Raw genomic sequence first — 15,352 nt, 5'->3', positions numbered from 1 at the left:
GAAGTGAGAAACATAGTAACAGTGGAATCAAAATACACATTCAGGTTATTACCTCCATTAAGTATCTCGGCTGCTATTTTAAAACACTTACAGGATTCTTCTCTCTGGATCAACCCTTTGGGAGTGTACATTTATCTCTTTCTTTCCAAGTCTCATATCAAAATTGTCCTATGTCACCCCCTCCACCCACCATACCCCAGAAAAACCTTTCAGGAGCAAAACAACAACCTGGACAGTAAAGACATAAGAGGTTTTTAACTGCAAAGGAAATAGGAGGCCAAATTCTCTCTCTAGAAGATCATCCACTACCACATTCATTTTCCATGAAAAAACTTAATTCCATCCTTATTTGACAAGTACTGATTCCCCACTTGCAATAATTCCTTATCTGAAGGATATCTTGCATAGGAGAAAGACATTACATGGGAACAGCAAATTCAGAAGGCCATTTCAGGAGTCTTTCCTATATTATCCCTGGTATAAGACACATTATACTTAAGGGCACAATTTCTCCACATAGGAACTGTTGGGCCAATTTAGTCTATGATTCTGTTTCAAGTAGAGGCCAATCAAGCCTTAGCGGATTGGCTGAATGTACAGAGGGAAGGCTGAAGGCTTCAAATCTTCTCTACTAGAAGACCTCTGGTTTTCAAACCCTGGCCCCAACTTCTTTGATCATTTCTGCTACCACCATCTATCTTCCAGGGGGCATTTTATCTGTTGTCCATCCCATAACTAGCATGTGGGAGAGCTAGGTCTTTAATTGCCTATGGCTATTAAAGGTAAAAAGAATTTGAAATAATAATGTTCGGGTATGGTATATAGAGGATTCAGCCCTCCTTTTGGGAGGGGCAAACCAATCTCATAAGGGATGAACAAAATTTACTTTTATTTTAAAAAAACATAAAATGTAAAACTCCCTTATTAACTTTATTGAAATTCAAACATTCAGTATGAAGAGATTCTGGTACAAAGCTAACCAGCTCAGGTCAGCCACTTCCTGAGGGATTAAAAAAAGGAAAATAGATAATAAAATAGCAGGCAAACCACATGATGGCACCAGTCTTCTACAAATGGAGATTTTCACTACTCCAACACTGGAGGTGTTTTTAAAATATTCTACAGAAATATTATAGCTTCATGAACAATCCTGAGAATTGAATAAAAGGTTAAAGTTCCATACATTTTGCTTGATTTTTACAGAGAAATAAAAAATCTTAGATTTAGCACAGAGCACAGATAGAAATTAAAAATCTTAGTGCTATCTCCTAGCTAGAACTTTACCTATTTCCATAGAAATAGAAGATTTTCCTGAAGCAAAAACGTACTCTGCTTTCTTTCCTGGACTTCCTCAGCTTCTCATAAATTTCAGCTGTTATTCAGAGGTCACTGAGCAGGATGACTGAAACCTCTGTTGCCTTCCCAGACTTGCTCCCAGGCCTCTCCCAAGTTTGGTTGCTCTTTCTTATTTAAACAAACAAACACAAACCCTTTCTGATTCCCATATAGGGAGGGGCTGGAAATAATCTGTCCCTGTATGGGACCAAGAGCAATGCCTCATTTAAGTGAATGTGGACTGAGCATCTATCTGCAGGCTAGCAGTCTTGTGAATGTCTGAGCCTGCACATTCACAACACAAACTTCAAGAAATGATAGATAAGCAGAGAATAAAAGTAATGCCCCCCCACTTTGTCTCCAGCAGGTAGCATGCAGAAACATGCTTCTTTTATATATGGAGTTTACACTTGCAACTCACTTCTGATACACTAAACTTCCATGGATGCCATTTATCCCCATCTTGGAGGAATTGTAGTTAGCACATTAAGAAGGTGTGTGGTTGGAGACAAACTGCTCAGATACTGAAACCCCTCTAAGCCAATGACTATTGCATAATTTATGGTAGGAAAAATACAAATTTAAAGAACTAGATTAAGTCTGACTTGAATCTATTGCCAAGCCATTTTTTAAAATAACCTCAAATCCTAGTCTTATGACAGCAGCACATTAATGCTTTAACCTCTTCAGTAGTAACCTAGGGCACTTCCCCAAGTGTCCTACTTGTGAGAAAATATTCCACATTGTTATTTGTGGGGCCCTCTGGTTCTGGAAATCCCAGAGGCTGCAATAGGCATGCTGCTGAGAATTATCATGGAGACTTTCCTCAAGTCTGTTACACTACACCTCAAGTCTACTACTACTACACCTCAAACAGAACAATTAAAAAGATGGAAATCTCAAGTAAAACATCTTCATAATTGGATAGAACCACTTGAGGAGTTGCCTGGAGGTTTGGAGGAGGAGTGGACAGTTTGGAGATGTTTAAACAGATTGTGCACTGGTTTGACCGGAACTAAAGATTATATGGAAAAATGGGGGTTCCTCCCTGAGGGCAAGGATATTTGCTGCGAATGCAGCAATATTCAAACAACTACCCATCTTTTACAGTGCCCTTTGGGACCAACATGCACACAGAGTGACTTACTGGTCAGAAACACCTCTGCCATCAATGTGGCCCGACATTGGGCTAGAGTTATATAAATTTTATATTTTTATTAAATGTTTTTAACTTTTTAACTTTTAATTAATATTTTCCCCCTTTCTATTTCCTGCACTTCTGACACGAAATGAGACAAGATGGAGCCTTTCAAATCCCAGCTGAAATTAAATATTTTAAACCTAGCTTGAGCCTGACGCCTTCCACATGTGTGGGTCCACAGAATTTCACTCTAATCATCAGCTATATAGGTACCTGCAGTAAGCTGAAGTCTCATCAAAACAGGGAAACATCTTACTGGTGATCAATTTCAGCCAACCTATAAGAATATGTTATCCTTCAGAGCATTGAACTAATGAACACCCAAGACGGTAGGGCTTTGATGAGAAACGTCAAGTATCTGAGAATGGTTCTTTCTTAACTGGAGTACAGTTAGGTAAGTTGCCTCTCCCACTTCTGTTATGGTAGCTGCTACATCTCAGAATGGGGATGCCCCCCATTGCAGAAAGCTGGGGGACACAACCCACAAATCAGAGGAAAAAGCTGGAAATACCACAGTGAGGCTTTACCCACAGGACAACTTGAAGCAGCAGACTTGTTAGAAGGCCATCGAGATTTTGTGACAGGCTCATGAAGTATTTAGGTGGGGTTTTCTTCATGTTTGTCAGTCTGCTTAATCTTTGGAACTGTGATATTCTCTAATATTAGAAAAGTTGGTTTATTAGTGTTTGCTTATATCTAAAAAAGGGAAGGATGCAAAAATAACACTACAAATCCTAGGAGAAACTGCAGCAAGAAAAAGGGACGGTTTAGGAGAGCAGAGAGCAGTGGAGAGACAGTGTAGGCTGGAAAGCAGAGAGAAAGACAAAATAGAGAAGGGTGAGTGCCACGTATAAAACCTGTGTAATAAAGAATTTTGAATTACAAACATTTAAAAATTAAAAAAAAACAAAGTGTGTCCTGATGTCATGATGCATATACCCACGGGGTGGATATAGTGATGCATATTTCATCATTTGCCCCCCTTTCTTCTGTGGGACACCCATGATTGGTTGGGAATTCTGGGTTATAGTCTTTATATGCCTGGTGGATAAAAGTTTAGGGAAGAACATTCTAGAGCACTCTCTATATGGAGAAGTCCCCCAGAGACTGGAACTAGATCCAGGGGCAGAAGCCAATCATCATTAATGGTTCCAGTGTATGAGACCAGCAGAAACATTATTTGTCTGCAATGAAGCACAAAACAACCCCCAAACAAATGTTTTGTTTTGTTTTTTTATTGTTGGGCAAGGGTTGTTGTTGCTTTTTCACCAGACACTTGGCAGTTCTTATAGCAACAACTGACTCCATAGAGAGGCCAAGATATATTATTTTTGACACCCCAGTCCACTCATGCAGAGATTTTAATTAGCCAAACCTTTGTGGCACTGTGTTTCTCCAATGCTACCATGTTATCCATGAGAATTTATCTTGCACCCTTTTTTCTCTCCCCTCGCATAAGCCACCTTGACCCAAACAAGGCTTTAAACCACCCACATATATTTTCCCACCCCAAATTAGCAAGCAACCACTGCAAAGGTGAGAAGTTTGATTTGTATCTTCTAAAATTCTTTTGAGAGGTTTTTCACAACTCTTAGAAAACATTTTCCTATTATTGGGAGGTGTGGGTGAGGAGGAGAAATGATTCAAGAGCTCTCACAAAATTCTTTGTCTTCCAGCAGCAGTTGAAGCCTCATAAGTCTTACTTGGCAACAAAAGGAAATGACGTTTTAAGTGGAAGGCCTATGTTGCTGCAGATGATTAAACCCAGGGGGGTTGAGATCTCCTGTATTCCTAGCTTCAAAGCGTCTGGAGGAAATTCCATGCCTGACATATTGAGAGCTCTCCAAGAGCCTTTCCAGACTGGCACCTAATCATGGCACAGACATGCCACAGCAACTTCCTTTTTCTGCCTATCCCCATGATAATACCTTTGTTTGGTCTTCAGCTCATACCTGGGGCAGTTTATAGACATCCTTTGCTGTTCTGTTGTTAAAATAATGTTTTCTCCCTTGCACAGCCAACAAGGCAGTTATCAGGGCTATGTGGTGAAGCACAATGAGAAAAGAGACGTTCCCTTTTCTCCCTCTCCCTCTCCCTCTCCCCCTCTCTGCTGTTTTACAGCTTCATACCCACCCCATACACACCCTGAGCCTATCAACAGCTGTTTCAGCAGCCTTTGAGCTTCTGGAAGGGATCTAAACCCATGTCAAAAGCAGTCCAAATAACAGCTGACAGGCCTGGTTGGGTTACATAGTGAAGCAGAAAGAGGGAGTGGGCTCACGCAGCCCTCTTCCTGTCAGTCTTCATGGGGACTTCAGCTATTTGGGTTGTCCAGGTGTCCAAACCAGGGATTACCTCAGAAATGAAGGAACCTCCTTGTCCTTTGCCCACCACCTCCCTCAGCCTGGGCAGCTGATTCTGAGGTGGGGAGAGGTCTCAGGTGAAGCTGGGGGCATGTTCTGACCAATTGCTAAGCCTAGAGACTTCACTATCTGTCAAAACCAGTGCTGTGATTAGTGGAGGGTTTTTTCCCCACTGGGCAAAGGTGTGGGGAACACTGCCTTCCCTGCTTAGACCATGAGGATACAATTTTTTGCCTGCAGGTTAGGGTTAGTGGAAATTGGGATGGCAATGGAGACAGTAAAATCTATACTGATAGAGTTTTCTGCTGACTCACAATCAGGAATGGAATATTTTGACTCAGTTGTGAGGAAGAGATCCATTTAGCAGTTTTCTCTTATCTGCTGGGCTACAGTTCTAGTTTCAGCATACACATATGCTGAAAATACTTTGATTCATTTTGGCATTTGATATTTCTTGTAACCCACTCATGGTCAATAGTTATATTTTGTTTATGTTTCTTATCATTGTATTGCATATTTTATTGTATTTCATAGTATATTAAAAGATGATGATGATGATGATAATAATAATAATAATAATAATATAACTCCCAAGGGCATTTTGGCTGGGGATGATGGGAATTGTACTTTCATACACTTCTAAGAAATTCCAGGTTTGGAAAGCTGGTGTCTGCAATGTACAATGGCAAATGGGTGATTTTAAACTTAAAAAATCTCATCTCCGTACCACCATAATATCTCCCCACCTAGATATTACAACTGCTTCTACATTCTTACTCTGTTAGAATACATTTTAAAAGTTATTTGATAATTCTGATATAAAACAGAAATGCTGAAAAGCAGGTGCAGTTTTGACTTTCAAACTCACTTCAATCATAGCCTCATCACAACAGGAATAAAAAGGAGTTTGCTTCTACTGCCTCCATGATAAACATTTTTATTGGGAAATAAAATAGTTATTGTTTTAGAAAAATATAATTTCAAGGTAAAAAATAATGAAGATACTTATCCACACATATGCCCAGCTGACTCTAAAATGTTTTTACAAATAGAAGAATGCTGCGAGGACCACACTGGAAATGGCTGGCTTTGAAACTATCTTCATTCCCCACTGTGCTCTGTTCAGTCACAAAGTCTTTGCTCTGGGTCTTCAGGTGATTGCTGAGATCTACCAAGAACCTAGTATGGATGGCCTGGAAGGGAGGAGGCCTTGTACAGCCCATATTGCAGGCCTGTGGCTCAAAAGTTCAGGGAGAGTCATGAAAAGGAATACACATACATAACCTTATTTAAAATTTAGAGGAAGGCAGAGAAAATTTAAGGGGGCAACTGCCATGCTGCTGCCCACCCTGATTAGATCTAGCCAGCTGGTGATCTAGGCAGAATGTCTCTGAATTTTCTCCCTCTCTCTTGGTTTGTTTTACAATATTTATAACCTACCCCAATTCTGATAAACTCTGATAGGGTGGGACATAACAAAATTAAAACAAAAAAAGGAAACTAAACAAGGAATAAAAATTATATATTAAAATATTTAAAAACCATCAGTAAACATAATGCCCTTCATCTCATCTCATCTCATCTCATCTCATCTCATCTCATCTCATCTCATCTCATCTCATCTCATCTCATCATCTGGAACAAAAGTGCTTGGCTTGTTCACAAAATGCCAGCAGCATCAAGGCCACCCCTACATCTGGGGGAAGGCCTTCCATAAAGACTTTAGGGTTGTGAGCAGAGGACCAGTGGCCCCATCTGTCTGGTTGCGCAGGTGGAAGAAAGATCTGGAATAGATTCTCAGCCAGAGGAGACTGCAACTCCAGAAGAGAACATATTAATACACATGTGTGTTAAATAGACTGCCTCCTTTTATACCAGTCAGAAGATATTTTGGTGGGTGGCCAGGGGGTTGGGGCTGTTGGAAGGAAAGTAAAATAGTCCCTCATATAATGGATATGTACCAGGATAGCTGTTTGTTCCTGCTCAAGCAGACAGCGTCACTGTGCTCCTTGGGAATTCTTATGACTGTGGTCTTTTCCATGGCATGGTTCACCCCCTACTCTAAGTCATAATGTAGGTTCTTTGGTCTTGACAGAATGAGGTGTGAACCTGGCCACTGCATTTATAAAATGTAGGCTACGATTTATGAATCCAATCCATCCTTGTATGAATCCAAGGCAACTGCAACTTACTCAACAAATCATAATTAAATAAATGTCTTAGTGCAATGTATGAATCCAGAGTAAGTTTTTTGTTTTAGTATTGGCAATATAGTGACACAATGAATGTATTATCAGTCAGCATGGAATGCATGAGTGTTATTTCCAACACAGATTTGGCTGGAGAGTATTTGCAGCTTTATACTTTTTAAATTTTCTAAGCCATGTATTCTCCCACCCCAGTATATATGTATGGCATTTTTTCCTAATCTAGTATTTTCCAGATAGTTGGAAAAAACATTGACTATATGCCAGCAAGTCAATGTCCACTGTTAGTGACCACATAGATAGATCTTCTCCAGGATGATCTATTCCCAGCCTGGTCCTTCAGTTCATTTTCCCATGATTGGAAAATCACTGCTGTAATTGAGTCCATCCACCTTGCTGCTGGTTGTCCTCTTCTTCTCTTTCTTTCCACTGTTTCTAGTATTATGGACTTCTCAAGCGAAGTCTTTGTCTTTGCATAATGTGTCCAAAATATGATAATTTAAGCCTGGCTATTTGTGCCTTGAGTGAGAACTCTGGGTTGATTTGTTCTTGTTCGTTTTCTCGGCTGTCATGGTATTCTCAGTTTTCTCCAACACCAAAGTTCAAAAGCATCAATACTCTTTCTGTCCTGCTTTTTAGAGTCCCTGATCAGACTACACGTTGTGTTCTTTAAGATTCAAGGTTGAAAGGACGAGTTAGAAAATATGGAATAGAAATGCTGAGGCCATTTCACCGCATCCCAGGTGACCTCTGACTTCTTTTGTGCAAAAGAGAATTAAGCGTCTCTTTCTCTGTGTGTCAAGCAGATGGCGAGTAGAAGAAAAACTAGTCTGTTGCCCGTTTTCCATGAACTTTTACCACAGTAACAATAATTAATAATATCATCTGACTATACTGTGCAGCTTCAACAAAGGATCATTACCTTGTGGTGCTGGAGCTTGAGCACCTCAATGATGCCATGAGCTAAACCGTGAAGGGCCACCCAAGACGGGAAGGCCATGACAGAGAGGTCAGACTAAATGCGATCCCTGGGGAAGGTAATGGCAACCCACCCCAGTATTCTTGCCGTGAAAACTAAATGGATCAGTACAACCAGAGATATGTCGGTATACCATCGGAAGATGAGACCCCCAGGTCGGAAGATGGTCAAAATGCTACTGGGGAGGAACAGAGGATGAGTTCAACTAGCCCCAGACGTGATGATGCAGCTAGCTCAAAGCCGAAAGGACGGCTAGCGGCCGACGGTGCTGGTGGTGAACGGCGAATCCGATGTTCTAAGGATCAACACACCACTGGAACCTGGAATGTAAGATCTATGAGCCAGGGCAAATTGGATGTGGTTATTGGTGAGATGTCAAGATTAACGATAGACATTTTGGGTGTCAGTGAACTGAAATGGACTGGAATGGGCCACTTCACATCAGATGACCACCAGATCTGCTACTGTGGACAAGAGGACCACAGAAGAAATGGAGTAGCCTTCATAATTAATAGTCAAGTGGCTAAAGCAGTGCTTGGATACAATCCAAAAAACGATAGAATGATCTCAATTCGAATTCAGGGCAAGCCATCTAACATCACAGTGATCCAAATATACGCCCCAACCACAGATGCTGAAAAAGCTGAAGTAGAGCAGTTCTATGAGGATCTGCAGCACCTACTGGACAACACGTCTAAAAGAGATGTTATTTTCATCACAGGAGACTGGAATGCTAAGGTGGGCAGTCAAATGACACCTGGAATTACAGGTAAGCATGGCCTGGGAGAACAAAATGAAGCAGGACATAGGCTGATAGAATTTTGCCAAGACAACTCACTCTGCATAACAAACACTCTCTTCTGACAACCTAATAGATGGCATTATACATGGACTTCACCAGATGGACAACACCGAAATCAGATTGACTACATCCTTTCCGGCCAAAGGTGGTGGACATCTATACAGTCGGTAAAAACAAGACCTGGAGCTGACTGTAGTTCTGATCACGAACTTCTTCTTGCACAATTTAGGATCAGACTAAAGAGATTAGGGAAGACCTACAGATCAGCTAGATATGAGCTCACTAATATTCCTAAGGAATATGCAGTGGAGGTGAAGAATAGATTTAAGGGACTGGACTTAGTAGATAGGGTCCCAGAAGAACTATGGACAGAAGTTCGCAACATTGTTCAGGAGGTGGCAACAAAATACATCCAAAGAAAGAGAAAACCAAGAAGGCAAAACGGCTGTCTGCTGAGACACTAGAAGTAGCCCAAGAAAGAAGGAAAGCAAAAGGCAACAGTGATAGGGGGAGATATGCCCAATTAAATGCAAAATTCCAGAGGTTAGCCAGAAGAGATAAGGAATTATTTTTAAACAAGCAATGCGTGGAAGTGGAAGAAGACAATACAATAGGAAGGACAAGAGACCTCTTCCAGAAAATTAGAATCATTGGAGGTAAATTCCAGGCAAAAATGGGTATGATCAAAAACAGAGATGGCAAGGACCTAACAGAAGAAGAAGAGATCAAGAAAAGGTGGCAAGAATATACAGAAGACCTGTATAGGAAGGATAACAATATCGGGGATAGCTTTGATGGTGTGGTCAGGGAGCTAGAGCCAGACATCCTGAAGAGTGAGGTTGAGTGGGCGTTAAGAAGCATTGCTAATAACAAGGCAGCAGGAGACAACGGCATCCCAGCTGAACTGTTCAAAATCTTGCAAGATGATCCTGTCAAGGTAATGCATGCTTTATGCCAGCGAATTTGGAAAACACAAGAATGGCCATCAGATTGGAAAAAAATCAACTTATATCCCCATACCAAAAAAGGGAAACACTAAAGAATGTTCAAACTATCGAACAGTGGCACTCATTTCACATGCCAGTAAGGTAATGCTCAAGATCCTGCAAGGTAGACTTCAGCAGTTCATGGAGCAAGAATTGCCAGATGTACAAGCTGGGTTTAGAAAAGGCAGAGGAACTAGGGACCAAATTGCCAATATCCGCTGGATAATGGAAAAAGCCAGAGAGTTTCAGAAAAACATCTATTTCTGTTTTATTGACTAAAGCCTCTGACTGTGTGGACCATAACAAATTGTGGCAAGTTCTTAGTGGTATGGGGATACCAAGTCATCTTGTATGCCTCATGAAGAATCTGTATAACAGCCAAGTAGCAACAGTAAGAACAGACCATGGAACAACGGACTGGTTTAAGGTTGGGAAAGGAGTACGGCAGGGCTGTATACTCTCACCCTACCTATTCAACTTGTACACAGAACACATCATGCAACAAGCTGGCCTTGAGGAATCCAAGGCTGGAGTTAAAATTGCTGGAAGAAACATTAACAATCTCAGATATGCAGATGATACCACTTTGAAGGCTGAAAGCAAAAAGAAACTGAGGAGCCTTATGATGAAGGTGAAAGAAGAAAGTGCAAAAGCTGGCTTGCAGCTAAACCTCAAAAAAACCAAGATTATGGCAACCAGCTTGATTGATAACTGGCAAATAGAGGGAGAAAATGTAGAAGCAGTGAAAGACTTTGTATTTCTAGGTGCGAAGATTACTGCAGATGCTGACTGCAGTCAGGAAATCAGAAGACGCTTAATCCTTGGGAGAAGAGCAATGACCAATCTCGATAAAATAGTTAAGAGCAGAGACATCACACTGACAACAAAGGTCCGCATAGTTAAAGCAGTGGTGTTCCCTGTAGTAACATATGGCTGCGAGAGCTGGACCATAAGGAAGGCTGAGAGAAGGAAGATCGATGCTTTTGAACTGTGGTGTTGGAGGAAAATTCTGAGAGTGCCTTGGACTGCAAGAAGATCCAACCAGTCCATCCTCCAGGAAATAAAGCCAGACTGCTCACTTGAGGGAACGATATTAAAGGCAAAACTGAAATACTTTGGCCACATAATGAGAAGACAGGACACCCTGGAGAAGGTGCTGATGCTAGGGAGAGTGGAAGGCGAAAGGAAGAGGGGCCGACCAAGGGCAAGGTGGATAGATGACATTCTAGAGGTGACGGACTTGTCCCTGGGGGAGCTGGGGGTGTTGACGACCAACAGGAAGCTCTGGCGTGGGCTGGTCCATGAAGTCACAAAGAGTCGGAAGTGACTAGATGAATAAACAACAACATACTGTGCAGACTTTTCATAATTTCTAAAACTGAGCCCTCCCACAGAATCCATTTTTTTTCCTTCAATTACATTTGTACAGGAGAGTTTTTTATTTCTTGTTACAGATTATCATGGCTGCTTGCTGAATCTCACTTGAAAAAATAAAAAGAAAGAAATAGAGAACCAGAAGCCAAGGAGCTGCCAACTCTGCAGCCAGCTACCGCCTCCTCCTCTGCCGCAGTAACAGGAAGAGCACCTGCCGGATCCACAGTTCACATGTGTTCCCATCAAAGACCCTAAAAGATGCAGCCACCCCTGACTCTGTGGTTTCTGCAGATTTGAATAAAACTTTCCTCTGTACAGAAATGTAGGGAGTGCGGGAGACAATGTGTGTGAAAAAAGGCCAAAAAGAAAAAAGAAAAAGGGGTGTGCAGGGGACAATCCCTGCTGATGTTAATCACTTCCAATTTCAGTGGAAGAGATTTAAGAACATGCTTAAATTTCCAGTCAAAACCAGCACTTTCTTGGGTTGGGTCCTGCCTACAGACAGGTAAGCAAAGATCAGACCCTTTGCTCCAGCCACTGCCACTGTTAGCCAAATATGCATGAACATTTTTGCCTCAGGGCCACAGCTCAGGTGCAGAGAGTGAGCATGCTCTCCCTACTCACACCATGCCCCTAGAGGATAAGTCAGATGGGCTGCAGTCTACGCTCTCGGGCCTCACAAGGGCAGGGGAAGCTGAGCATTGGCCGTGCACTCGGGCAGCACCACTCCCCTATCCTGCCACTTTCTCTCACCAATTTACTTGCATCGGGTTTAGGGGCCACATGTTGCAGCTGCTGCAGACTGTTGCCTGTGTCTTCCCCTCCCCTCAGCCACTCTCTCACAGCTGCCAAACCCATCCGTATCCTGCCCACAAGGGAGGCCTGGCCCTGACAAGCAGAGGGAGCAGGATGGAGACAGATGCTCCTTGGTGCCCCTGCTAACCTATTTCTTTCAAATAGCTTCTTAGACCCTTGCAGCCAGAATGGGATGAATCACAGCCATGGTTTGTTTACTCATTGTTTGTTGAATAAATCACAATTAGCTGGAATTCTAGGACTTGTCAAATTATGTAAAATATATGGCGTAAAACTCCTCCCCCCAATTTTCTGTGTTTGCACAATACTCTAAGCCCAAGTGAAATAAAACACATAATAACTCAAAGCATTGTGTGAAACAAGCCATTAAAAGACAACAAGTGAGGGAATCCACAAGAAATACTTCATTTGCATGCCTTTTATCAAACTGCTACCTGAGGCAGGGAAATATGGCTGGAGTTACTGTTGGCAACCGCACATGTCCTTCTCTCCCTCCCACCCCCAACTCCAGGTTTATTTATTTGATTTTTATCCTGCCTTTGTTTTTTGTAAACTCAAGGCAGCATACATACCTAATGCTCCTGCCTCCTATTTTTCCAACAACAACCTTGAGAGGTGGGTTAGGCTGAGAAAGAATGATTGGCCCAAAGTCACCCAGCTGGCTTTCATGCCTAAGGTGGGACTAAAACTCTCGGTCTCCTGGTTTCTAGCCCAGCGCCTTAGCACCACACCAAACTGATTTAGGTTCATCCTCTCCCAGCCCAGAAGCTTTCAGTGAGGACCATAGCTTTGTCACATCTTTGTTCATAGGCCAGCTGGCTTTAGCAGTTGGGAGGGGCTGGGAGGTGGGTGGACTCTGGGGTAGCAGACCCTTCACTTGGTCCTCATCAAGGAACTTGGAATGCAAGGAAGGTCTCCAGTGGGATGGATGGCGCTCTTCAAGTGCCCTACATAGTCAAGTAGCAGAAGCAAGAAGCAGGACTGATGAAGAGGGACTGATGCAGTGGGCCCTACTGGATACATTGTAGCAGGGGTGGGATGGCTAAATTGTTGGCTTGCCTTCTCATTAGTTTAAATGGGACAAGTCCCACTCCTAGGTTCGCCTGGCCCCTGTGCTGTTGGATTTCCTGCTGAGATGCTGAGCCCAGGAGCAGGAAGGAAGAGGAAGACTGCATGAAGGGTCTCTATGGTTGAGAAGTTAAGGAACCATTCAATGGAGGCTACAATGTGGATTTAATTCAGGTTATTCTCTGTGGGACTGAAATGACTCTGAGACCTCTTCCAAGTCTGAAATCCTCACATTTCCTTTGTCCTCTAAGGGGGGGGGGGGTTGTCCCTTCTTCTTAAGCACATTCAAGCCTGTTGTCAAGTGCAGCCTGTTCCTGTTGTCAAGTGCAGTGAGCCACTGAGGTTTGCACCCACTCACATCCTGATCCTCCCCTTGGCTCCCCCCCCCGCTTTTCCCCCCTATACTGGGCAGTGTTGAACCATTGTCCCAAAGGGGACTAGGGGTACTCCCTGCAGATTTCTTGCTTAAGAAACTACATAATTGTTTCATTTTGTGGACTTTCCTCTCTCCCCTTAATGTTTATGGGGCCGAGATTTGAACCTTCCTAGTGGGGAATGTCTGCAGACTGATTCTAGCAGAGACGTTACAATGTGTCATTGGAGGTGATGTTATAATGATCCTATAGCGTCTTGCATTTTTATGCATGTGGTGATGCATGAAACAGGCAGCACATTATTGCCAATTTCTGGTGGGAAGTGACCATTGGATTGCTCTGCCCCTGTTAATATTTTCTAAGAACTTTACTAGGAATGGGTGCCAAGAAGCAAAGTGGTTCCTGGTGAAGCTGTGTGCAAAAGGCCTCTCAAAATTCTACACCCTATTTATACAAAAACATTGCAGAGGATTGTTTCATCACAAGAGAAATTCTCCAACACTTTATTATGACTACCAATCATTGTCAGAGGGCAGTAAATCATCCCCCTTCCTTCCTTCCTTCCTTCCTTCCAATGCTTTTTCTCCCCCATCCTGCTAGCAATTGTGTCGGCATGTTGGCAGTCTGGCCACCATTTTGCCTCTCTATTCCAGGTGTTACATTCTGCTGGGATGGAGTGGAGGGAGCATATATATGGCTAAAATTGTACAAAGTGTTTTTTTCTTTCTTGGTGGGGAGAGATTTGTTAGTAAAAATAGATAATTGAACGTAAAGGTGACACTTAGATGAGCTTCTTTATTTTCCTTTCAACATCTACTGTGGCAAAATAGGCTGAGCTTCATGCCCTCATGAGAATTTGGGGAAAGAGCTGTGTTGTCCTCAAAAAAATCATTTCAAAGAAGACTTTTTTCAAAAACCCCATCACTATTGTCATCCTGTAGATACAGTATCTCATAAAGCATCTATTTGACTTATGATCCCTCCGCCTTGCAAGCCACAAGCCTTGATCTGGCATCTGTTTTTTTCAGTCCAAGCAGTCACACAAAGGAAATTTGGTGCTTCTCAGTCATTTCTTTAGCGCTCAGGCCTCATAGTGGCTAAAAATATCGTGTCATGGTCTAATGAGTACCTCTCACTGGAGATATTTCGGTCTGGGACTGGGAACTGAAACCCCCATGGCTGGTCATGGGCTATCTACCTCAGGATCATGTGAGCTGTTCAACCCAATGCAAGCCCCCCCCTTTAGTCCACACACAAAAGAGATGGCCGCCACCTCCACTATCTCCCCCACCCCCGGTGAAACAACTACAGGAATAGTTGGAGCATAATGATTGCAGACTTAAAGTTATAAGCACTATGGGAAGGAGAGCTAGCTGCACACAATGCACTAGATTCTCTTCTCATATGTTCACCCTCCAGTTAATAGTGCAAAGAGAGAGCAGAGGGCAAAGGCTAAGATTTTTCATCTGCTTACATACCTGCTGAGTTCATACATTATATTAATGATTTGCTTAACTGTACTTGTTATGTCACAGTTGGGTTCACACGAAATGGAAGCCACAAGCCATGGTTTAAAAATCACATGCCTGGGATCATACATTGCACAAAGCCAAAAGGAAGAAATCACTTTATGGCTTAGCATATTGTCTTAACCAGGCCATAAAACCAACCTATAAATCATAGTTTTTAAACTATAGTTGTTGGATTCATAGGTGCTGAATCAAATCCAAGGAAATCAGATTATTTCTTGGTACAAATGTTCTGATTCTAGAACAGTTCTAGAGTTAATTATATAGATTCTTCGGAGTGGAGTGTTTGTACCCTAATGGCCACTTAAATTCTGTGTC

The sequence above is a fragment of the Candoia aspera genome, chromosome 4 (genome assembly GCF_035149785.1).
Source record: "Candoia aspera isolate rCanAsp1 chromosome 4, rCanAsp1.hap2, whole genome shotgun sequence".
NCBI classification, from domain to species: Eukaryota; Metazoa; Chordata; class Lepidosauria; order Squamata; family Boidae; genus Candoia; species Candoia aspera.
This window is presented reverse-complemented; position numbering follows the sequence as displayed.